This window comes from Triturus cristatus, chromosome 5_2 (genome assembly GCF_964204655.1).
Source record: "Triturus cristatus chromosome 5_2, aTriCri1.1, whole genome shotgun sequence".
NCBI classification, from domain to species: Eukaryota; Metazoa; Chordata; class Amphibia; order Caudata; family Salamandridae; genus Triturus; species Triturus cristatus.
In genome coordinates this window covers 937,527,065-937,552,887 of record NC_140588.1, presented here as the reverse complement: position 1 = coordinate 937,552,887, position 25,823 = coordinate 937,527,065, and positions in this window count along the sequence as shown.

Sequence of the window (25,823 nt, the reverse complement as noted above, 5' to 3'; positions counted from 1 at the left end):
CATGGCTGTGTCTGCCTGGCACATCACAAGACTCAATCATAAAGGGTCCATGACTTGCGTTACACAGACTTGGTGGCATCGGATACACTGCGGTCAGCATGGGGCTACCGCCACGGGATGGTGACTTTCCGTGCACTGAGGTAGGGGCACCTTAAGTGCTGAGCGGGTGTGCAGCCTGCGATGATGCGCCGTCCTGGTGGTCCGGACTGGCAAGGATTTGTGTGAGCCCTGATGGGCCGCAGTGTAGACCTGAGCCAGCGGGCAGCGCGGGCCTTCCACCACTTGGCATTGCTTCGCGGTTCACAGAGTTAGTGGCACCTAAAGAGCTGGGAGGGTGTGCAGCCTGCAATGATGCTGTGTGCACTGATATGATCTCTGCCATTACAAAATCAAGACCCAGAATCACGTGTGTGACCTTGTGGCCCGCGGTGCTGGGCTGCATATAGTGGAGGCTGCCAAAGTCATGGGCCCCGGGCTTAGACCTTGTACCGGCACGTGGTGGGCCCTCTTGGAGACACGCCGGTGGCGGAAGGTGAGCTGTGCAGCCTGGGTGCACAGGGGCAGGCAATCACCACTGGGCGGCAGGAGGGGCTGGGGTGCAGCAGCGTCTGTGCGCAAGGGTGGGCAAGCGATTGATGAATACAGGCCCCAGCTAGGCCCGCAGGACACAAGGGTTCGCTCTCCTGTAACGGAATCTATAAGGAAGTTGGCACGGAAACTGCAAAGTACAAAGACAGCATTTATTAACCCTTAAGGGTGGTCCTACAATCCACACAACACTCTTCAGTATTGCATAGAGTAGCACAAAGAACTTGCGTACACAGTCCCCTTTTATACACAATAGAGGGGCTCATAAGTGGGTGGATACAACATGAGGCCGAAGAACATTACCATTTATGGTCATTTTCGATACTGAATCAATATGTGGGCGGAGCTAACACACTCCTTAAGCCCGCGAAAACATGGTCAAGCAAGGCTAACTGATAACAGATGTGGTCAAGTCTGGGCATGTGCCAGATGGACAAAGGAGCTATTTATAGACTGTTACTAGGCAGATTACAAGAGCAACTAACACAGAGGTTGGACTCTTCTCGTGGGGAACACGTGGAAGCATGACAATACAAAATGGAGTCCAAACTTCGGTCAACATTACAGAGAAAACATGCTCTATAAAAGGGGAATTAATGTCTTTAGTAAATGCTTAATCACATCGTTGTTTCAATTTACAACAGACGACCCTTTCAGCATTTACTGAAGACATCCGGTTTGTTAAGATAATCATCATATATGTCAATCGTCATCATTTCTTCAACTTCTTTAGCTAGACGTTTCTGATGAGCAACATCGGCAATAGCTTTCTTATCGGGGATACAAAATGATACACATAATGAGCAGAGTAAAGGACCACACTGAACGCAGATACAGCATGAAAACAGAACCGCTACAATAATGCAGAGACCAGTTAGAACCTTCCATCCCCAGGCAGTAATTAACGCCCAAAACCATCCAGAAAAGGACCAAGTGCCGTTTTCTGTATGGATCTCAGCTGCAATTTTATGCAGTTTATTGATGGCATTATAAACTGATGGCGTATGATCAGGGATAAACACACAACAGCTACTTCCAATAATTTTACATGCTCCTCCTCTGTCAGCTAGCATAACGTCTAATACCATACGATTCTGCAATGCAACAATTCTAGTAATCTGTAATTCCTCCGTAAGATTCCCAAGAGCAGCAGCAGTCTGATTTGTCACAGCTTCTACCACTCTTGTTAACCTTCGGATCTTCCTACTGTTCAGGGCAGCTCCAACAAAGAAAAACAGTCCTAAGTTAAAATCAATATACTGTTGCAGACTGGTATCAGTCTGATCTACATCATCAATTGATAAAGTACGTTTATACCTATTTACAGTCACATTATTCAATAATTTCAGATCCTTATGATAAGATGCGGGAGCTAGGAATACAGGAGGTAATAGGAATGATACATAGCATACCCCAGACCACCCAGCTGGCAGACGGTAATAACCTTTATTTCCACACACAAAATACGTATTATGGGAGGCCAAGAAGGTACTATTGTTCAACCCATCAATATTCAGAACAGTAATGCAATCACTAACACCAACAGGAATAAAACCCACACTCTGGACACACAGGTCCGCTTGAGCTTGTGCTACTTGAATTACAAACTTGTCCTTTCCCACAGTGTCTCTTGTGTTCGTAAAGATGTAGGGAATGGATTCATTGTCTGGTCGGTACTCTTCCCACTCCCAAATTGTCCCATTCGCTTGTGGATACCCATTTTTGTCTTGATGGCATTCTTTATTGAGTCTGAAGAGCAATCGTCCCACTGTTGGTTTCCGAGTAGCAAAAAGCAAAGTATACCATGCTCTACAAGAGCCATTATGAGAGAAAGGAAGTGGTATAAATGGCGTTCCTCCTTTCTTCTGATGAGCTGGCATCATCCCACATATCCAACAGTTCGTAGCATTCGTAGCAACGTGGGTATGATGCAGCATCTGGATGAAAGTGTTATTCAAGTAAGATTGTCGATGCTTCAACTCTTGATACGGTAATGTATAAAAGTAGTGCTCCTCAGGCACCGGAGTTGTCAACACAAGAATCTTCCGAGCAGGAGTTACATCCTCCACGAACCATGTGGTTATCCCAACAATGGCTACTGTCAACATGAACCCTAATGCACAAAGGATTTTCTTTTTCTCCATATCAAAACAAAAATAAAACCCAATATCTTCCTGAAACTAAAAGTCTGTCAGAACTCTTCCCCTTGGGCAGCGGTTGATTTCTTCACCAGCGGGCCAAGACGGGTGTCGCTACACTAATGCAGGGCTGATCCCCCCCCCTTGCCTCATCGGCTCTCCGTTTCACTAACCCAAGGGCCGTTCTGACAGTATGTCCCGGTACTGGAGAACTCACTTCCTTGGTCGAAGATGATATCGCCTTCCTCCAGGAGTCGCGTGGTCCGGAAAGAGCTCCTCAGTGGCGTTTGGCTCCGCAGCACGGCCTGTCTCTGCAGCCAAAATTTCTCGTTGATCGGTCAGCACGGCAGGTTCCACCAATCCGGGCGGCACCTTCCTACAGTGCAGAGAGTGGATCCAATTCTTTCTGTTGGAGACTCGCACAGCCGTCCTCGTTGCGAGGAGGACCTGCTCAGGGCCCACCCATCTCGGCTCCAAACTGTTCGTTCTGTCGAAGACTTTCACCATGACATGGTCACCGGGCCGGAGACCATGTCCTTCGCCGGTAGACCGATCAGGGAGCGCCTCTCGGACCTGTTGATGGATAGAAACCAAGTTATCCGTTAACTGTGCTAGATAATCGTTCATCATTACACAAGGTACATCATACATAGCCTTAGGTTTTGGCGGACCCCAAATATTCATTGGGCGTCCGAAGACAATTTCGTAAGGTGTAAGGCCAGTTCGAGAGTGTGGTACCGATCTAATTGACAATAACGCCAGTGGCAGAGCGTCTGGCCAAGTCAAAGACGTTGAAGCTTGAATTTTAGCGATCTTAAGCTTCAGTGTACCATTATACTTCTCAACTAGGCCTGCAGACTGAGGGTGAAACACGGCGTGGAACTTCTGGGTGATGCCCAGGCCCTTCAAGACGTACTTTATAACATCCGCTACAAAGTGAGGGCCGTTATCACTCCACAGAAGTCTACAGACGCCATATCGAGGGAAGAACTCTTTCAGCAGCATCTTCGCAGTAGTCATTGCAGTATTGTCTTTCGTAGGGTACGCTTCAACCCATTTGCTGAAAGCGCAGACCACTACTAGGACATACTTCAGATTATTACAGCGCTCCAGTTGGATATAATCCATCTGCAGAACCTCAAAGGGTGCAGTGGGTGTCACAAATCCTCCTGCTGGAGTTCGAGTACCTTTTCCTGGGTTATACCTCAGGCAGATCATACAGGTCTGCACCACCCTCTTCGCTGTGCTAGCAATCTCTGGATGCTCCCAGACTTGGGTAAGCAATTTCACAATTGCGGAAGCTCCAACATGTGCTAGCCCATGTGCCATCTGAACCATAGGCTGTACAAAAGCCGTAGGTAATTTCCATTTATCCATCTGCTTATTTCTCCAGCAACCCTCGTCATCCAGTTCTCCCTCACTAGCCCATTGTTCCCGCTCTTTGTCAGAAGCGGTCCGTTGCATTTCTCGCACTTCCTCCTTCGCATCATGCCATCTTTCCACCTGTGACTTTACTACATACACGGCAGTAGCACCGGGCTGCATCGCAGTCTCCCGTGCTACTCGATCTGCTAACGCATTCCCTTCTCCAACTTTATCAACTACTTTCCTATGGGCGCTACACTTAACGATGGCAATTTTCTTTGGGTATGTCAGTGCAGTTAAAAGATTATGAACTAACTCTCCATGCATTATCTGTACCCCATGTGACGTTAAAAACCCTCTCTCCTTCCAGAGTAGGCCGAAGTCATGCGCTACTCCGAAGGCATAGCGGCTATCTGTATAAACATTCACACATAGTCCTGTACTGAGCTCACATGCTCGTGTTAATGCTATCAGTTCCGCTGCTTGAGCTGATTTCTGTGGTATGCGTGCTGTCTCCACTATCGTCTGCAATGTGGTAATCGCATATGCTGCTGAAGTCGTACCATCTGGTAGCTTCAGACAGGATCCATCCACCCACAGTTCTCCATCTACATCTGGAAAGGGCGTATCCTGGAGATCAATACGACCCTTTGTTTGTTCCTCAGTCACGAGAATACAATCATGCGCTTTCCGCGCCTCAGGCTGGGTTTCGGGGTATGGCAACAATGTTGCCGGGTTTAACGTTACGCACCTTTTTAACGTAATATGAGGAGCCAAAAGCGTCAACTCATATCCCGTTAAACGGGCACTGGTCAAATGCTGCGTCTTTGTTTGATTAAGCAGGGCATCAACAGCATGGGGGACTAATACCAACAGCTTATGAGATAACACAATTCCCTCGCTTTGGCGTATTGACACAGCTGTCGCCGCAACCGAGCGAAAACACCCTGGTAATGCTCGGGCGACAGGATCAAGTACAGCCGAAAAATATGCACAAGTGCATCTGCACTAAAACTGACAATGCACATCCATCTTTCTCATGCACATACAACGAAAAGGGTTTTGCATAATCAGGGGTCCCTAACACTGGTGCTGAACAAAGGGCCTGCCGTAGTTGCTGAAAAGCAGTATCACACTCATCTGACCAAGGGATTGGGATAGGCGTGTCCTTTGTCAAGAGGGCTAACAATGGCTTAGCTATGTGCGAAAACCCCAATATCCACTGTCTACAAAAAGAAACAAGACCCAGAAATGCACGCACATCCTTCTGGGTGGACGGTCTCGGTGTATCCAGAATTACTTGGATACGATCCGGTGTGAGTGCACGTCCCTCCTTAGACAAAAGGTGACCCAAATAAGTCACCTTTGGTCTACAGAATTGCAATTTCTTCCTAGATACCTTATGATTGTGGGATGCTAAAAAGGAAAGTAAGGATAACGTACTTTTTTCACACAACTCCAGGGTGTCAGCCGCCAGCAAGATGTCATTGACATATTGAATGAGGGCGACACCCTCGAGCAGAGCAAAGGAATCCAATTGTCGTTTCAAAGCCTGACTGTAAATGCTAGGGCTTTCTGTGTAGCCCTGGGGAATCCTACAGAAACGATAAGATCTATTATTCAATGTAAACCCAAAAATATATCGGCTATCAGGGTGAATGGGAATGGAAAAGAAAGCATTCTTCAAATCAATCACTGAGAACATGGTCGCCGTAGGCGGGACCAAGGTAAGCAACGTCGTGATATCGGAAACCACTGGGTACTGAGGTATCACGATCTTGTTCACTTCTCTCAAATCAATTATAAACCGATAAACTCTGGCATCCGTATCCTTTTTCAGTATGGGAAGAATCGGACTGTTACAAATGTTGTAGGGGACTTCCTCCACTACCCCTACCGCCATCAAATCCTGCACTATCTGTATGAGAGCTTCCTCACCCTCCTGGGAAAAACGGTACTGTGGGAGGCGTGGTAACACCGCCCCCTCCTGGACGCTAATGTGGACCGGTGGAATCACCATTTGTCCCACATCAGTATCCGAAGTCGCCCACAAAGCACGAGGGAGGGTAGCTAACAGCGCATCCTCTGACATCGTACACATCCGTTCTGATCGAGGGTAATTGTCATTCAATATTACCCGTACACCAGCAGGGGAGCAACGGATCGTAGCCCTAAAATGCTTTAACATATCAAGACCCATAATGTTATCCGGTGTGTACGGGGCAAGCAGGAACGGACAGGGTGCAGAAAAAGAATCAACCTTAAACATGAGGGGCTGTGAAAGAGGGCTTCGGGAGAGTGTACCGCCAAACCCTACCGATGTGACCATTAAGCCGGATGGGGGAGCCCCCGGAACCAATTGCTTAGATAGCGCACTACGTGTCGCTCCAGTATCCACTAGGAACTGATCAGTAGAGCCCAAGACCTCAGCCGATACATAAGGGCCCTTCTGATCGACTGGCACCTCAACTGATTCTAACCCCCATCCAACGCATTCCTATGCATGCTGAGAGTCATGGTACCCCGACCGGTCAATCCCTGACGCTTGATACTGATGCTGGCGATCGAAAACATTTGATCTATCTCGGTGCTGCCCAGCAGAGTCAAAACGAGCCTGGTCGTTAGAATTCCCTCGGAAGTTGGAGAAACCCCCTCTACCTCGCGGGCCCCTGACGCGATGCATGCAACACCGGGCAGTCCCTAGCCCAATGACCCGATTGCTTACAATACGCACATTGGTTCCTATTTAAATCAGATCGGCCCGAGGGAGGACCATAAGATCCTCCCCTACCTCTATTACTACCCCGCCGGGGCGGGCCATAGACTTGTGCCAACATCACCTTTGTTTTCAAATCTTTCGATTTCTTTTCCTCCTGGCCCTTTGCTTCTTGCTCCTGACGCTCATAATACTGGGCGATAGTCAGGAGGGCCGTCGGTGTAGCGGAGGACCAAGAACTTTCACTCGCTTTTAACCGGGCCGCAACTGCCGGCAGCAGATTAGCCACATATTTATCCGCAAAAAGGTGGCGACCCGTATCGTCAGTAAGCGACTGGCCACTAAAATCATGAAACGTCTCCTCAAAGTGCGTAAAAAAGTCCGCAACTGACTCGTCAACTTTCTGTTTACATGCAGCTAACATATTCCAGTCAATCTTTTTAGGGGGGATAATTGTCTTCAACTTAGCCACAATAGCAGCAGGGAGATCTAAAATATTCTGGGGCGGTTTCTGCGCAGGCTTCCTCTCCCTATCCTCATCCTCCAGTTCAGACCATCGAGCCTTAAAAGTGGCAACATCATCTACCTTTCGCACAGATCGCCACATATCTGGTGGTAGAATAAGCCCAAAGAACAAATCTATATCTGCTAGAGTCATAACGCAAGAATTCAAGGCCCCCTCGACTTCTTCATAGAAGGCCGCTGGATTCTTGCGGGGGTCAGGCAGCGCATTCTTTAATGCCATCACATCAGCTCTATGCCACGGAGTATAAACCCAATTATACACAAAATATCCCTTAGCATCGGCGGAGGTAATGTCCGAGCTAGTCCCCGCTCCTTTAGGAGGAACATACAAAGGCGCCGCCTCGCGCATTGGCTTAGCATGCACTAGATCGCTCTTATCTGATTGAGAGGTGGATGAGTGGCCTTCTGCGGTACACGAATCCGACTGCGTCTCCTCCCCTGCTCGTTGGCGCGCTTTTTTCTCTGTGGGCCAGCACCGCGTCCCGCAAGGCGAATAGCCGCCGAGCCGTATCAGGAGCCTTAGAGGGAGGAAAAACACCATCATGCAATGCTTTAGCATCCGATGTCACTTCTTCAGGCTCAAAGACACTAGAATATTTCCGAAAAGCAGCAATCACTTCCTCAGCGAAATGACTCAAAAAATACAATCTCTCTCTATCCTGCCACGACCCCCAAATATGGAACAATTCATCCGCGGACACCTTACCCTTAAGTGCACGGAAAGAGATTTGCCGAAGCTCAGCCATATGCTCAGCCGATAACATGGACCGCGTATCTACCTTACCCGTACCCGGGACGGAATCTTGCGGCCTCGGAGCAGATGCGCCGACATAAGGGGGCGGAGAGCGATCTAGTAAATAAAAATCATCATCAAGATTATTAAGGACAGGATAGAGTGGCTGCCGAACAGCATATTGACCCGAAACTTGTAGCCTACGCTCCTTCTCTTGCCTGTCCGTCTGCTCTCTGTCCTCCCGACGCTTCGCTTCCTGTGCTCGCACATGATCATTCTTCCGTTGTTCTTTATCAAACAGCGCTTTCTCACGCTTCTCTTGCTCACGCACCTCCTTCACCCACAACCGCACACACTCAAACATATCCTGACGAGCACGCCGCTTACACATACACTGTTCCACATACTCAATCTTACGTATATCAAACGATCCATACAAAGGCCATCGTAACTCAGGATCTTTTTTTGTATATTTCCTCCATACTGTGCTGTACATTATGGAAGAAAGACCATGCTTCACATACATATCCCTATTAGGAGTCCCCTCTGGGGGAGCTGGAGCAGATTCCTCGAGGTTCAACCGGTTCCCAAAACAGCAACACCACTTACGGAGTGCGCTGAAAGCAGGCATGCTCAGAAATAATGCAAAATATGCAATATTATAGAAAAAATGGCACTTAATCGTTGCGCCGTTCAAAGTTACACAGCTCCGGAGAAATTTCTCCACATTACCTGCCTATATGTGTTGCAACGCATATATATTTTCACAAAGACAAATACAAAATATGACTAGTCATCACAAATCAAACTCAAATAGCCAGATCAGGCTGCAAAAAAACTCGGAGTAAGTACCGTACACCGGTTCTTACCAATCAAGAGTCCAGATTCCAACTGCCAAGCTCCACAATCGCCCAAACGGCTTTCACGGCAAGACCGACAGAAGAGGTCTCAGTCGAGGACCGGCGCCACCCAGACGGTCAGCTCGGAAGGGAAGGAAGAAAAACCTCGGGATGCCAGGGCTAAGACGCCGCTGGCAGTGATCACGTCCCCGGCCAAATTCCTCACCTTCGTCGCGACCAGTCCTTCGAGCATCCGAGTCGCCGATGAGCCCCACGTGACGGGCGCCAATTGATGAATACAGGCCCCAGCTAGGCCCGCAGGACACAAGGGTTCGCTCTCCTGTAACGGAATCTATAAGGAAGTTGGCACGGAAACTGCAAAGTACAAAGACAGCATTTATTAACCCTTAAGGGTGGTCCTACAATCCACACAACACTCTTCAGTATTGCATAGAGTAGCACAAAGAACTTGCGTACATAGTCCCCTTTTATACACAATAGAGGGGCTCATAAGTGGGTGGATACAACATGAGGCCGAAGAACATTACCATTTATGGTCATTTTCGATACTGAATCAATATGTGAGCGGAGCTAACACACTCCTTAAGCCCGCGAAAACATGGTCAAGCAAGGCTAACTGATAACAGATGTGGTCAAGTCTGGGCATGTGCCAGATGGACAAAGGAGCTATTTATAGACTGTTACTAGGCAGATTACAAGAGCAACTAACACAGAGGTTGGACTCTTCTCGTGGGGAACACGTGGAAGCATGACAATACAAAATGGAGTCCAAACTTCGGTCAACATTACAGAGAAAACATGCTCTATAAAAGGGGAATTAATGTCTTTAGTAAATGCTTAATCACATCGTTGTTTCAATTTACAACACGATGATGACGTGTGCAATGATATAAACTCTGCCACTCATAAATCTGGACTCTGTTTCAGATAAGGGACCTGGTGGACTACAGTGTATACTGGCAAGTGGTTGGACACACACCAGTGGCAGCAGTTGAGCAGTGAGGCCCGGGTCCACAGTGTCGTCTCTCTCCCTCTCCCTCTCCCTCTCCCCCTTTCACTGTCTCTCTCTTTCTCTCTCTTTCTCTCTCTCCCTCTCTTCCTTTCACTCTCTCTCTCTTTCCCTTTCTTTCTTACTCTCTCTGTCCTTTGATGAGCGCATGACACACCTTCTTATCTTGAATTTTGTCTTGCAGGCTGTGACTTACAGATTGTCCAGAGAAGACCCGCCATCCAAATAGTTGTATTGAGTTTAAATTTTAATAAAATATTTTGTTTGGAAATTCAAAGATGAATGAATGATTCTCCTTTTTCTGACCACACATGAATGTTAATTGTTGTAATTGTGCGATGACAGGTGAATGGTTTTGTTCATGATTTCGGAAAGTTGTTTCAAATATCTTTGTCCAGGGGGGGTGTCTGGGGTAGGGCCCTGGGGGGGGGGGGGTCCTGGATGTGGTGGCGGTGGGTGTTGTGGGCCTCTTGGGGCTCCGAGCTGCATGATCAGTGGCTCCATGGCATCTGTTGTTCTTCAGGTGTGGCTCTGGGCTGAGCTCCCTTTCATGGTGCAGGTTGTTGTCCGACTTACCACCAGGCAAGAGCAGGTGTTAGATTCCTGTTGCTAACATGCCTTATCGCATGTTTTGGTATATTATTGCCAATCTGGCTGGTTGTTGGGAATGTTGCGAAGGGGTGTTTTCGCAGCTTTTTGCACAGGAACGCCTACTCTGCATATCATTAGCGTTAGTTGCCGGTGTCATCTGCGGCGATGGTTTTTGTGGCTGCCTTCGCAGGTAAACTGGTGATATCGGCTGTTAGCACCAGCTTGTGAATAGGGCGATACATTTATCTCCACTTTGGCTGCGATAAAGTGCCCAAATTCGCGATAAGTCCTTAAGACTATCCCTTATTGTGTTGTTTCACTGCAATAAAATTGGTGTGTAACTGCAGAAGAGTACCACTATTAAATTTGTAACATGTAAATATACATATCCTACTGTTGGTCGCCAGTAGGTAGTTATAGTTAGGACCATGTTTCCATTGAAAAAAAGCATTTTTGACTTGCCTATTTCTTGCCGCCATTTAATGAATATTCAGAAAATTTTTCCAAAAAAGTGCGTTGGTGATTCTAGTTCTGCACGGAAAGTTTCAGGGTGATGCACCAAGCGGGGTTTGAGATACAGTGGGGGTCAAAAAAGTGTGTTTCCTATGTTAATTCCCGCTAGGATTTTAGACACAACTACAGCCCAAACCGCTGAACGGAATTACACCATATATGACAGAAATTGCTCAAAAAGCACCCTTTTTGTTATTTGATACAAATCCATTTAGGAGTTCTGGAGCTATAAAAATAAATCCAAATTTGTAAATATAGGTATGCGGCTACTCCGAGGATCCAACAGTCTCTGTGCTGATAAATGATTGGCTGCTACATGCTAGTGTTGGCAGCCATCTCCGGACTCAGCTGAGTCCCCAAAAAACATAAAAATAAAGAAAAGGGGGCAAGTAAGAAATACCCTGACCCCCTAGCCAGACCCTGGGGTCCCTTGGGGACCCCACCAAGGCTAAGAAGTTTTTAAAAAAATGTTTTGCCATGAAATCGCGACAGAGACGCAAATCCACAACAAACATTTTAAAAAACCAAGCACGGTCTCCCAAGCTTGTTCATTATATACCCCTTGGGTGGGCCAGGTCCCAGGTCCATGTAGTAAAAAAGGAGGGGGAGCTTGAGTCCTCCCTCCTAAGGCTCTATTGAGCCGTGGGGCGACCATGTCCCCAGGGTCTTATTATTATAATGAAGGGGGCTGTGCAGACGCCCCTCCTGGGGATGGTTGAAGATCTGGGGACCACCACCTCCCCAGGGCAAAATGAAAACAATGAGAGGAAGTGTTGTGCAGATCCCCCTGGAGGCCTACAAAGAACTGGGTGGGGGACCGTGCAGCCCCCCCATCCCAGGCTACATACGGCCCCGGGGACCACCACATCCCCAGGGCCGGCCCAAGCTAATTAAAGGAGGCGGCACTCCTGGAGCCATTAATGGCACTGGGACTACCACCTCTCAGGACTGCCTCCTTATGTCCCCGGGAGGGTTACTCTCAGAATGTCGATGTAAAAATGATAGAAGTAAAAGATATCGATGTAAAAAATATAGTTGAACAAAATATATATTTTTTCTATATATATAAAATAAAACAATAAATATTAAATACATTAAATAATACAATTATTTAAAAAAATAAAGTGTATTTAATATCCATTTTAACAAATATAACAAACAAAAGTAATGCTTTTTTTAACACACATACATAATACACAATATATATATATATATATACATATTTACTTTAAAACAATATAATTAAATATAAATATATTTAATATTACAAAAAAAATATAATGTAAACTGCATATGACAAATACATACATATATTATATGAAATATGATAAAAAATTGATTTTCACACAAATAAATATTTTTAATTGGAGAATATTTAGAATCAAAAACATTTATTATTTTATACAAATGTACTTTTTTTTATTTCCTACCCTATAACACCACACAATTCACAACCCACATCTAAATTTTCATTAAAAAACAGCTTACATAATTAACATAATTAATTAACAATTTAAGAAATATTAATAATTAAAAAACAAATTAAAACTCATAAAAATGTATAAACTTCCCACACTTTACCCCTATAATCCCCATAAACCACTGGTAACATTGAAATGTAAAAAAACTAATTACACAATTAAAACTTATTTTCAATTAAAAAACTAATAGAATATGAAAACTAATTATAAATTAAGTAAAATTAAATTACTCTCCACCATTTACCCCATACAAAGTAAAACCCGCTCACAAAAAAATATTAAAACTACCCTAATTAAATATCAATTAATTAATTAACATTAATGCTCAACCAATTATTAATTCATTAAACATAAATTACTTCCCACCCTTTACCTCTATAAACCCCACAACCCACACCTAAAATTAATTACACAATTTCCATAATTAATTTTCAATCAATTAATTAATATAAATGAACAACTAATTATTCAAAATCAAAATTACATTTTCACTGCCTAGGGAGGCTCTCTGCTCACTGTTTATCAAGAAAGTTGGCAAAAATATTATCTTTTGCTATACGGATTTGTCTATCGTTTTCGAGTTTGGAAGCAGTGGCTAGGTGAGACCAACATGGGTGATGCAGGAGGAGTCAAAAGTGGTGAACTGGCTGTGATAATGAAGAATAGATAGAACTAGGGAAATGGCATTGAGCCCAAACAGAAAACTTGATTTGACGTGGATCCCTTATGTGGCAAACTAATCCAAATAGCCAAAACGGGGTGGCACAGGGGGGAGAAAAGGCCTGGCAGCGAAGGGGTTAAAAACATTAATAATAATTATACAAACAATTTATAACACATACAATTAAAATATATACTACAATACATAAACATAATTTAAAAATGATAATATTTACTCAATATTTTTGGAAATTATATTAACAACATAGATATTTTTTAACATCGATATAAATGGCATAGATATTTTTAACATAAATATTACTTACCTTAAAATCGATATTCTTGTTAATGATATTTTTACACACGATATTTGTGCATCACGATATTTAAAACTTGATATTTCTGCTCCTCGATATTATGCTTGAATAACCTTCTTGACTGCCAGTTTTTCTGTGGACAGGCCATGTAAACATACACTGCTTCCCGCTCTGGCAGGGAGTTCCAACTCAGGAGATGAGTAGAAATGCGTGTATTAATGGATACAGCAAGGGGTAATTTGTATAGATCCTTAAAGGTTTTCCTTTAGAAAGTAACAGTTTAAATAAAAAAAGTATTGATATTTAGTTGAAAATACAGCCTTTTGTTCCTACCTTTTCACCTGTAAATTCTTCTAACTATGGGAGATTTTTGAAAGCTATATGCTGTTACGTCTACAGGACCCTTCTGGTTGTGGGGATATATGAGGCTTGTAGGGTTACCAAGAAACCAAGGTACCCAGAGCCAATAACTGAGTTGTACTTTGCAATGGTTTTTCATTGTGTACAGGGTATACAGTAATTCATTTGGTAAAATATAAAGAGTGAAAAATAGGTATCAAGTAAATCTATGTATATCTGAAACGGGAATAGGATATGGAGTTTAGAAGCTGTGGTTATTTGTGCATCTCTGAATTTGTGGGTGCCTATATTTGCATGTGAATTAGAGGGTATTGTTCAAAATGACTTACACACAGTCTTGCATTTGGAAGGCAGAAATGCATAGAAAAACAAATGGAAATAACACTTGTTTACTATTCTGTGTTTCCTTAAGTCTCCTGATAAAAGTGGTACCTAACTTGTGTAGGTAGGCCTAGTTTCTGTGACAGAAAATGGCCCAAAACGCAACGTGGGCACATCCCATTTTTCCAGTGAAAACTGACCCTTTTTTGCAATGACAAAAGAACCTGTTTTTGCACTGGGCCACATGCGTTTTTAGTTCCGGACTAGGCAGCCATCTAGGGAAACCTACCAAATCCAGACATTAGGGTGAGTTCAAGGAGGTGTGGTTTGCATACACTCCCCCGGATGTCTGCTTTTCAGAAATTTCTGAGTTTGGTAGGTTTTAATATATAGTCGCTGAGCTCAGGACCAAAAACTCGCATGCCCCCCTTGCAAAAACAGATTGTTTTGTCATAGATAGGGGGCAGCTGTGTTTTTGATCAGGGGCTCCGTGGCTATCTATGGAAACTTACCAAACCCAGACATTTCTGAAAACTAGACACCCAGGGTACTCCAGGGATGTGTGCCTTCTGTTGATCTCCGAGTGTTTTTGTCCCAGAATCCCCATTAAACCTAAAATGTGGCTAAAAAGTCACATTTTCCTCCCACATTTCTGTGTTTAGGAAGGTTGTGAGATCACTGCGCTGGCAGAAATTTCCCACCACCCAGCCCTCCCCTCAGTCTTCCGATAAAAATGATACCTCACTTGTGTAGATGCCCAAAGCAGTGTCAGCCTAAAATCGTGTGAAAGAAAACTGCCCTTCAGAACCTACTTTGGTTCCCTTTCAGTTTTTCATTTTGTAAGTGTTTAGGTTCTCTGCTTTGGGCACTCACACAAGTGAGGTATCATTTTTTTCAGAAGACAGAGGGAAGTACTGAAAAATCCACGCAAGCCACACCCACACCACCAGCCAAGCACCATCCATGCACACCAGCAGCCAAGCACATCTATGTATACTGCCAGCCAAGCACATTGCCAGCCAAGCAAGGGTCCATGCACACCACAAGCCAAGTGACAGTCCATGCACACCGCCAGACATGTGCCATTCACGTAGAAACTAGCCAAGCACTGGTCCACACAGATTGCCAGCCAAGCACAAGTCCACCCACACCACCAGCAAAATCCAGGCCCACACACTGCCAGCTGAACTCCAGTTCACACACACACACAGAAATGTTCGCTAGTGTTTAGTGGATGTCGGCCACCCTTGAGAGCAGATGTTCCTAAAAATATTACAGCACTGTCCCCAAGGGAGACAGGTTTTCTTTTTATAACAAAAAGGTGGTCTCTTGATTTCAACAGCGAAGTGTCAAGAAGGGGGTACAAACACCTCTAACACAAATAACTCAGCATTACATATTTATCTTTTTATTTCATTTTAACAACTTTTGTTTTGATTGTTGACAATGAGAAGTAAAACTAATAATTGCTCTATTGAACACAAGGTGCTCCATAAAAAGGGTCACAGCGCACTGAAAGTGACTATAAGTGCAGAATGTGCATATGTGCTATGTACAGAAATATATACAATTAGCTGAAAGGGATGATAGAGTGTTAGAAATCAACCCCCACTAAGCGAGAGTTGATAGCCACCATCAGTTTCTTGAAAAGCAGTCCACATATATTATTTATGTCGACGTTTGGACCCCTGGACTTAAATTATTTAAAAAGGGTCATCATCAGGACTCAGAAATATATAGGAGACACCTATAATTAGACAAACAACTTACATCAGACACTCATTTTGGGTGAGCATTCATCATAAAGTTGTAGTGACTAAAAAAGTATGTGTCTGATACATACCAACCGATTGGGGCAATTAGTCCGCCAATCAAGATAATCTTTAAACATTAGTCTTCAAATCGTTTTCAAAATAGTATTCATATATGCAGAAATAAGATAGCGTAGCTAACCATTAGGATAATATGGTCAGCATAACCAATAAAAACTCCCATGAATAGAGTAGCATTTCTTATAAAAATACTCAACATTAGTTTTCAAATTGCTTCCAAAACAAGTATTCATCTATGCTAAAATAGCATAACATTGAGATACTATGGTCAGCCTAACATGCCTTGCTAATGAAAACATCCACCAATAGGAACGCATTCTGTACTAAACACTAGACACAGGTTTTCGAATTGCTTTCAAATTAGGGCTTCTTCTATGTTATCCCTAACATGCCCTAGGGGGGCCGAAACAGCCAAAATGTGTGCACCAAAAACAGGGGAGAACCCCTTGCCTAATGGGCCACCCCCTGACATGCCCATAGACATATGTCTGGTGCTTAGTGGGCTTTCTGACCCCTGGGGGGAAATTTGGGGGCTATTATTCCCATCTGCCCCCTGGGGTGATAGACATACTGTCACAATATTTTTTTGGTGGGGGGCATTGGCATTTCCCATTATGGGCAGCACAATCCCTCTTTAATTAAAAAAATGTATCCTATTGTCTAGTGGGCTTTCTCCCCCCCCCCCATCCCAGGAGCAGATTGAGGGAAAAAAAACATCTGCCACCCAGGACAGGCTGAAAGACTGTCCCAATTTTGTTTGAGGGGGTGGGGGCTTTGGTATTCTCATTTTGGGCAGTCCCCGCCTTTACATATTCAAAACAAAACATCCCTGGTGCCTAGTGGGCTTTCTGCCCCGTAAGGGCAGATTGGGAGCTAGTACCCCCATCTGCCCCCCAGGGGGTGCCAAAAGACTTCTGTTTTTATAATTATGGATGGGGGCATGGTCTTACCAATTGTGGGTGAGATAGGGGTAATAACACCCATCTGCCCCCAGGGGAGGCAAAAAGGCAGTCCATTTTGTTTTGGGTGGTGGCGGCACTAGCATGCCCATTCTGGCCAGCCTCCACCCCTTTTTCCGGAAGAAATACAATCCCTGGTGTCTAGTGGAAATTCTGCTTCCGCAGGGGACAGATCGGGGGTAACAACCCCTATCTGCCTCCTGAGGGGGCAGAAATACTGTCCCTTTTGATTTGGGAAGAGGGTATTGGCATACCCATTGTGGGAAGGCCCAACTCCACTTTTAAAAACAATACCCCTGGTACTAGTGGGCGTTCTGCCCCCCCTGCAGAGGCAGATTAGGAGCTATTGCCCCATCTGTGTCCCAGGGGCAGAAAGACTGTGGCGATTTGTTGGAGGAATGGGGGCATTATAGTGCCCATTTAGGGCAGCCCCTACCGCTAATTATTAAATACATTGTTTTAAAAGTCCCTGGTGTCTAGTGTGTTTTCTGCCACCTCAGGGGGGTAGATTGGGGGCTCCTACCCCCATCCGCCCCCCAGGAGGGCAGAAAGACTGAATACGGCCAATATTATGATGGAGGGAATAAAAGCCCTTGCCCAAGGGGCCGCTCCCCCCTCCCCGGTGTTTAGTTGTAGATCCGTGCTTGGGGAACTCCCTCCTGCTGATATCCCCAAGCAGAGATCCACAAATGAAGGGTACCATTAAAGAGGCAGGAGTCTCCCCTTTCCAATGACATCTCTCCCGTGTGTTTTGGTCCTTGGGGGGCTGAGATAGCCCCACAAGCACCAAAGAAGTGAAAGGGAAACAAGACGATCGGCTCATTGCAGCTTCGTTTTCAATGAAATTACGTCAGCGCACCAATAAAAAGGAAGTCCCTCTACTGTTTACAGCAGAGTGATTTGGCGGTGGTGTGCCAAGGACATAACAGTTACGTCCTTGGAACATCAGCGCCTCAGCCGAGGACGTAACCGTTATGTCTTCTGCAACAAGCGCATTAATATAGTTTGTAAATGTTTTTTTTTTTTAATTTAATAGTTTATTTGTATTTTTAGTGCTGTAGCCGGTTGTGGGGTATATAGGGGTAAGGAAATAAAATAATTATAATTATAATGAATTATTAATTAATATTCATTATTTAATGGATAATTAATTATGTTAATTATGTAATAATTTTGTTAAAATTACATTAAGGTTTACGTGCGGGCTGTGGGGTTTGAAGGGGTATAGTTTTGGAATTAATTTAATTGCAATTGTTCAACAATTAATTTCTCATTATTATTAATTATTTTATTGATAATTCATTATGTAAATTGTGTAATTAATTTTCCCTTTTAGTAATATTTTTTATCTAGGTTGTGTTTTTTTTAGGGGTAAACGTTGTGAAGGAAAGTAATTCTAATAACTAACAATTAGGTGCCGCTTCTGATCCGTTAAAAAAATTTACCGTCCGACTCGTATCCGTATGTTTTTTACGTACGAATCATACAAGTCCCGTACAAACGGCGGAGTACGATTCGTACGTGAAAAATACATACGAATGGCGCGTAAATACGGGACTGGGGGTACGGCACGTACATACGTGGGGGGCTGGGGGTATGGCACATACATACAGGGGGGCTGGGGGTACGGCGCGTACATACAGGGGGGCTGGGGGTACGGCACGTACATACGGGGGGGGGGGGTATGGCGCGTACCAGGCCCCCTTTTCCTCGTGCATCGCGGCGTACTTAGCTTTTCCGGCAATTTTTGGCTCCCGTAAAAATATAGCCGTGCGGAGTGCTGTGGGTACGAATCGTACCTGCTGGTCCGTAAAACGCTGCCTGACTCCGTGCGGACGTCGCGTACCCGCTGTCCAGGATCGGAATTGTATGTATTTTTTTGCCATATAGTGTTTTTTACGATTCGTACGGAAATGGTATTTCTGTACGAATCGTACTTGCTGGTTTGTACGGTGGAATTCCTGGGTACGAGTCGTATGGAGAAAACGCTCCGTACGACCATTTGTAACCGGGTTTTACAGGATCGGAATTGGCATCTTAATGTTAATTAGTAATAAATATTTAAGTGATAATTATGTAGATTGTGTAATTAAGAATTTTTTTAAGTTATATATGAGGTGCCGTTTGTTGTGTTTGTAGGGGTAAAGGTTGGGAAGTTAATTAAAAATAATTAATTTATTGTTAGTTAACTGTTATCGTTTAATTGATAATTAATTGTGTATATTATCCAATTTCTTTTTTTATATATTAGGCGCACCTTGTTGGGTTTGTAGGAATAAGGGGTGAGAAGTTAATTAAATATACTTATATTATGATTAGTCAATTACTATTGATTGTTTGATTGAGAATTATTATGTAAAAGGTATAATTATTATAATTTTAAGATATATTGTAGGTGTGTTTTGTTTACTTTTGTAGAGTTATAGGGTAGAAATTTATGTAAGCAATAATAAAATATAAAAATAGTTATTTATTGTTTTAAAAATATAATTAACATACGTTATGTGTTAATTTTGTTATGCTTTTTAATTTTAAATAACACTTTATTTGTTGGTGTTTATAATTGTGAAAATAATGGGCCCCATTAGGATGGTGGGCGGATCGCCCCCGCCGGGTCGGCGGTAGTTACCTCCGGGCCGGCGGGAGCGATCCGCCCGCCATCCACACATCAAAGACCCCCCCGCCATATTATGATGGCTGAGGGGTCCGCGGCGTCCGCCGGTCAATTCGTCGACCGGGTGGAAAAAGAGCATAGCATGGTGGCGGTGTCTGTTAGACACTGCCATCCATATTATGAATAGTGCAGATGTGAGCCTTTCCATGGCGGCATTGCTGCCATGGAAAGGCTTGTGGTCTTTGCTGTTGGGGGCCCGTAGCAGGCCCCCAGGGTGTTGAGGGAGCATTTGCATGCACAAGGTGGCAGGCACCATGCGGTGCCTGTCACGTTGTGCATTCAAATGCACAACATGCAGCACCGCACGCCACAATGTAAAAAATGTGGGATGCGCCCGCCAGTGTGGCGGGCGCATCCTGATGCCACTGGTGGGACCAACGCACCTTTGGCGGGCGGTCCCTGGCTCTCTTGTGATGGCGGGCGGTCTTTGTCCGCCCACCTTCATAATGGGCCTCATAGTGTGGCATTTAACTAAATATTTTACTTATATTATTATTATTATTGTTTTAAAATTACATAAAATATGTAATTTTTTCATTTAAAAAAGTAGACATATTTTAGATTTAAATATTTATATTTGTTGTTAATTAATTTAGTTGTTAAAATATTTTATTAATTTGAAGTGAGCTACTCTCACTCTCTACTGTTGCACAGACTGGAGTGGGAATAGAAAATGTTAACCCTCTTCAATCCAACACTTTGCCAACTGTTGCACCGACTGGAGTGGGAATACTAAATTGTTACCGCCTTTGAGTCCAATCCTTTCCCTACTGTTGCACTGACTGAGGTGGGAAGAGTAAAATTGATCCCTCCACAATCCAACACTTTCCCTACTGTTGAACAGCACGGAGTGGGAATAGTAAACTTTACCCCTCCTGAGGCCAACGCTTTCCCTACTGTTGCACCAACTGGAGTTGGAATAGTAAATTTTACACCTCTTCAATCCAACAATTTCTCTACTGTTGCGCAGAGTAGAGTGAGAATAGTACATTTTACCCCTCCTGAGTTTAATGTTTTCATTGCTGTTGCACAGATTGGAATAGGAATAGTAAATTTTACCTATTCTGAGTCCAACCATTTTCCTACTGTTGCACAGACTGGAGTGGGAATAATACGTACCCATCTGCAATCCAACACTTTCTCTACTGTTGCACTAAGTGGAGTGGGAATAGTAATTTGCTGCTTCTCCTCAGTCAAACCTTTTCCCTACTGTTTCACTGGCTTAAGTGGGAGTAGTCAATTTTAACCCTCTGTAATCCAGCATTTTCCCTACTGTTGAAGCGACTGGAGTGGGAATAGTAATTTGTACCCCTCCTGGGTCCAGCGCTTTCCCTACTGTTGCACCTACTGGAGTGGGGATAGGTCATTTTACCCCTTCACAATCCAACACTTTCCCTACTGTTGCACAGACTGGAGGGGGAATAGTACATTTTAATCCTCCTGAGTCCAACACTTTCCGTACTGTTGCACTGACTGGAGTGGGAATAGTAAATGTTATCCCTCATGAGTACAACACTTTCCATACTGTTGCACTGACTGGAGTGGGAATAGTATATGTATTATTCCTATATTATTATAGTTCTTTTTAAATTGTCTACATTTATACGATAATGAGGTTTCTGTGTATTTCACGTTATATTATTTTCATTTAATAATGATTGCAATATGTGATATATTTATAATTATATTGGTATGTTTAAGGGAATTTGACCAGTTTATTTCTTACAGTTTGTAATTTATTGTGTGTACGTGTACATATATTTATCATAGCTTGCAAACATTATTTTAGGGACAGACCAATAGCCACATACGATCATACCAAAATGCTGCTTGAGATGCTCCATTTCTGTTTAGAAAATAACTATTTCCTATATGGACAGCAGTGGTACAGGCAACTATCCGGGACTGCCATGGGAAGTTGCTTTGCGCCGAGCTATACCTGTATTTTAATGAGGTGGTGGGATTGTGAATTTGTCTGAGCAAATAACTTTGCGGAATACACCAAGTATCTGGTCCTTTGGACTAGATACATTGATGGCATCTTTTTAATCTGGGATGGCCCTCAAAATGCCCTTGACAGATTCCTTCTGGCAATCTCCGACAATGAGCTGAATTTTTGAAATTTACGAACACGACCAGCAACGATAGGTTAGACTTCCTTGATGTCAGTGTAGAGGTACTGGATAATACTATACAGACAAGCCTGCACAGGAAAGCAACAGCCGGGAATAGTATCCTCCATGCCAAAAGCCACCATTCACCCAAGCTGAAGAATAGTATCCCCGACGGGAACTTCTCAGAGCTCGGCACAAATGCAGCACACCAGAAGCTTACTCGCGGGAGGAAGGCATAATGGTAGAAAGATTCCTACAGAGGGGGTACACACGGAAAGTAGTGGATGAGGCAAGGAGGAAGGTGAGTGAAGTAAGGAGAGAAACCCTACTCAAACCCAGGCCTGGGAAGGACACCCAGCCAGTGATCAGACTCATCACCACTTTCAATTCAGATTGTGCCAAAGTCCAGGTGATTATAAAAAGGCACTGGCACTTAATCTAACTGGACCCTATCATTTGCAAATTAGTCACCCCAAGCGCCAATATCACATAACGCAAAAGTAACTCACTGAGGGATATGTTGGTCCATAGCTTATTGGAACCCAGCCAGAAGCATAACAGCACTTGGTTGAGGGAACTCCCAGGATTCCACAAATGTGGAAAATGCAAAGCCTGTACCCACAGTACCAATGTGAAGACAGTATCCTTACCCAATGGCAAGCAACATAAGATATGATCCTCCATTAATTGCAACACGGAATTTGTTGTTAATGTTCTGTTGTGTGTTTGCGGTTTGAAGTATGTTGGGAGCATGATTTTTCCGGTGAAAAAACTTATCTTAGAGCACTTGAGGGCAATTAGAAATAATGATCAGACATATCCCATGGCTAGACACTGCAATACTGTACACAGCTCCACCAAAATTGAGAACTTAAAAATATCAAATTATGGCATTTACAGGATTCCTATGAAGAGTCAGGGTGGAGAAAGGGAACTAGCACTAAGAAGACTGGAATCCAAATACATAATCATGCTCAACACCAAACACCTGGGAGGTCTGAACCAGGACGAGGAACTTCATGTTCACTTAGCATAATGCCATCTGCTCCCCGGGTAGCCTGCCTGCAACTGCTTTTCACTCAAATTTGAGGGTTTTGTTGTGATCCTTACTTGCAGTGGTGTCTGACCAGCTACACTGCAAAGACCTCTCTTGTCTCCTCTACTCTACTCTCTCCCTATTGTTAGTTCTCTCTCTCGCTCACCTGATACTATTGAACTTTCAAGGTCAGTGGACCAATGAACTTTGTTTGAAATGTTATACAATTAATTTTTCTCTATCTTTCTCACCTGATGCCACTTGGTTCCTAAGGTCACTGGACCATTGAACTGTACTGAAATGTCAATTGTGAATCCTTTTTGGGAGATTTTCTCTTTCTGGGCAGTAGAAGGGAGAAGGTAATGATCTTTTGCATTGCACTTGCAATTCCCTTCTCGCGATATATTGTCCATTTTTTCACCTTGCATATTTATGTATATATATTTATATAATAGCAGTAAGATGGTAACAGTTCCTTATGAATAGAGAAAGAGAGACTCAGACAGCCAATTAGGCTTTAGAAGAATGTGCAGTGTCTCCAAGTGGGTTAGAGTGTGCCGAGAAAGAGTAAAGGTACTCCTGTGTGGATCTAGAAGTGCCCTCACACACCCTAACAGGTGTATAGCATCATCATTGGGCTGGTGCTCCTCGTGGGGGTGGCGCTGCAGTCCCTCACGGGCCCGTTTGACGGGGCTCTTTGTCGGAGATCTTCAAGGAGTTTGCCGCATTTGGGCATGGGGGTGTGTGGGGCTAAGTGGAAGTGGTGTAGTGAGTGTGGTCTAAAAAGAGCCCAAGGACACTTACAATTTATTAAGGATGTCCTAGGGGTCTAGGTAAAAATATATCACGGGGATGGAGAAGCAATCTCAGTTGCCTGTGTGAGAGGGGCACTTGCCGACACACAAGTGAGTACCTTCACTCTTTCTCGGCACACTCTAACCCACTTGGAGACACTGCACATTCTTCTAAAGCCTAATTGGCTGTCTGAGTCTCTCTTTCTCTATTCATAAGGAACTGTTACCATCTTACTGCTATTGCAATTAATTTGGGAGCCCTGGTACAGGACCTTTTCTAACAGCTCCTCGTCCCCCCTCCTTTGTTGATATTATATATTTATATATACTTCTGTTTGGGTGAGGCACCCTTCATTTAGTTTTGGGATTGATTTAATTTTTTCAATTTCTTTAAAAAAAAGTTTTGACTTGCATAGTCTTTTTTTCTTTGTGACTGATGAGTTGGCATTTTCTTGTTTATGCCCAAAGTCTTTTTCCCATGTTTAATTTTCTCTCTACTGTGTCTCACTGTATGCCATAAATAAATTGCCACAATGTGTGTTCCCTAGCTTCGACAAAGACCTCCAGGTCGAAACATGTCAGCTACCCCAATAAACCTTTTTGGACTTACCTGGAGTGTGGGCACTTTTCATGTGGCACGACGCGGCTACGTTAGCAAGGTCCTTCAAGCATATATACAGTTTGGCGGCCGGGAAGAGGAACGAGGATGACTACAGTGGGAGACCAAGGGCCCACAGCGGGGCAGTTTTCGTGACTGCCAGCACAGGATCTAAGTTTCCCTAGCAAGAAATGCCTTGCCCAGAAGCCTGGCGCCATCTGGTGACTGGACACCGCGGACGCCTATGCCGATGCGGTGAGGTTTGTTCGGCGTAATCATTTTTGCTTATCTGTCCCCTTCAAACCTGAATGTGTGTCCCATTGAACTTTATTTTAATGCTGCCCGTCAACTATGACATTGGGACATTTGCCTTTGCCCCGGTTTTATGCACCTTGACACTGACTTTGCATTTTAGTTTGTTCATTTCTGCATTGCAGGGGACCATTGAGTGGCATTATGGGATCAGTAGTCCCATGGGGTTTTAAGCATGAGCTCGGGGTTTGACATTGATGTCGAGAGTTCAAACACTGTGTGTAAATTGTCCCTGGGTTGCAGCTGCTGTTATTATCCTGTCCTTGTGCTGCTTCATGTTTGGGATTGTGATATTTATATATATATATATATATATATGCAAAAAAGAAGCAGAGAACTCTGGGTAGTTCTCAAGTTTAGGTGGAAAGCAGCTCCTGTATGGAGCACTCTCAACACCAGCGACACTCTAGATCTGCTCACCTCAAATGTCTGTTTTTCTATCAAAATCTTTAAGCATAGGATTAGCTTTTTTTTTATATATATATATATATATATATATATATATAGAGAGAGAGAGAGAGAGAGAGAGAGAGAGAGAGAGAGCGAGAGAGAGCGAGAGAGAGAGAGAGAGAGAGAGATTTTATATATATATATTTCTATATATATGTATGTATATATATATTTATTTGTTTTTAAAATGTTTTTTGCAAAATTGTAACATAAATTATAATTATTACTTTAATAATAGTTTTATATGAGGTATGATCACATAAACATACACATATATAAGTTTTTTATGAATAAGTAAAAAACTTATATGTAATTTCACATTATTTAGATATATTTAATTTACATAATATGAGTCAGCACCTTGTTGCTATTAAGACCCCTGACCCCTGAGAGCTTGCTAAAGAAGCAGACCTCTGGGTCAGCACTAGAGTGTCCTAAAATGTATCTGGGGGGGATCACCAGAAGGGTGTTCAGGGGTCCCACCAGAACAAAGAGGGGGAACACCTGTACCTAATAGCAGTCTGAACGAAAAACAAGGGTTATTTCACAAATAGACAAGGAGGTTCATCCCCCAATGTACTGAGTGCTACATGTATGGGTACATTGATTGTCCACTCACACAGACAGGGGCCCCTGTAGCTGATACATAGGCAGGAAAAACAGGGGAGACTGATATATACACTCAAAACAACATATTCCTGCCTGGACAATATACTAAAAATGCTGATCATCACTGATACATATATATGTGTACATGAGAGCTGGCCTACTGCAAAACAGTACATCAATAAATTCTGTACACATTTTTTTTTATCAAATGTATTCAATAAGAAACAAGAAATAGAGATAATAGAAAATATAATATGTTGAATGTAGG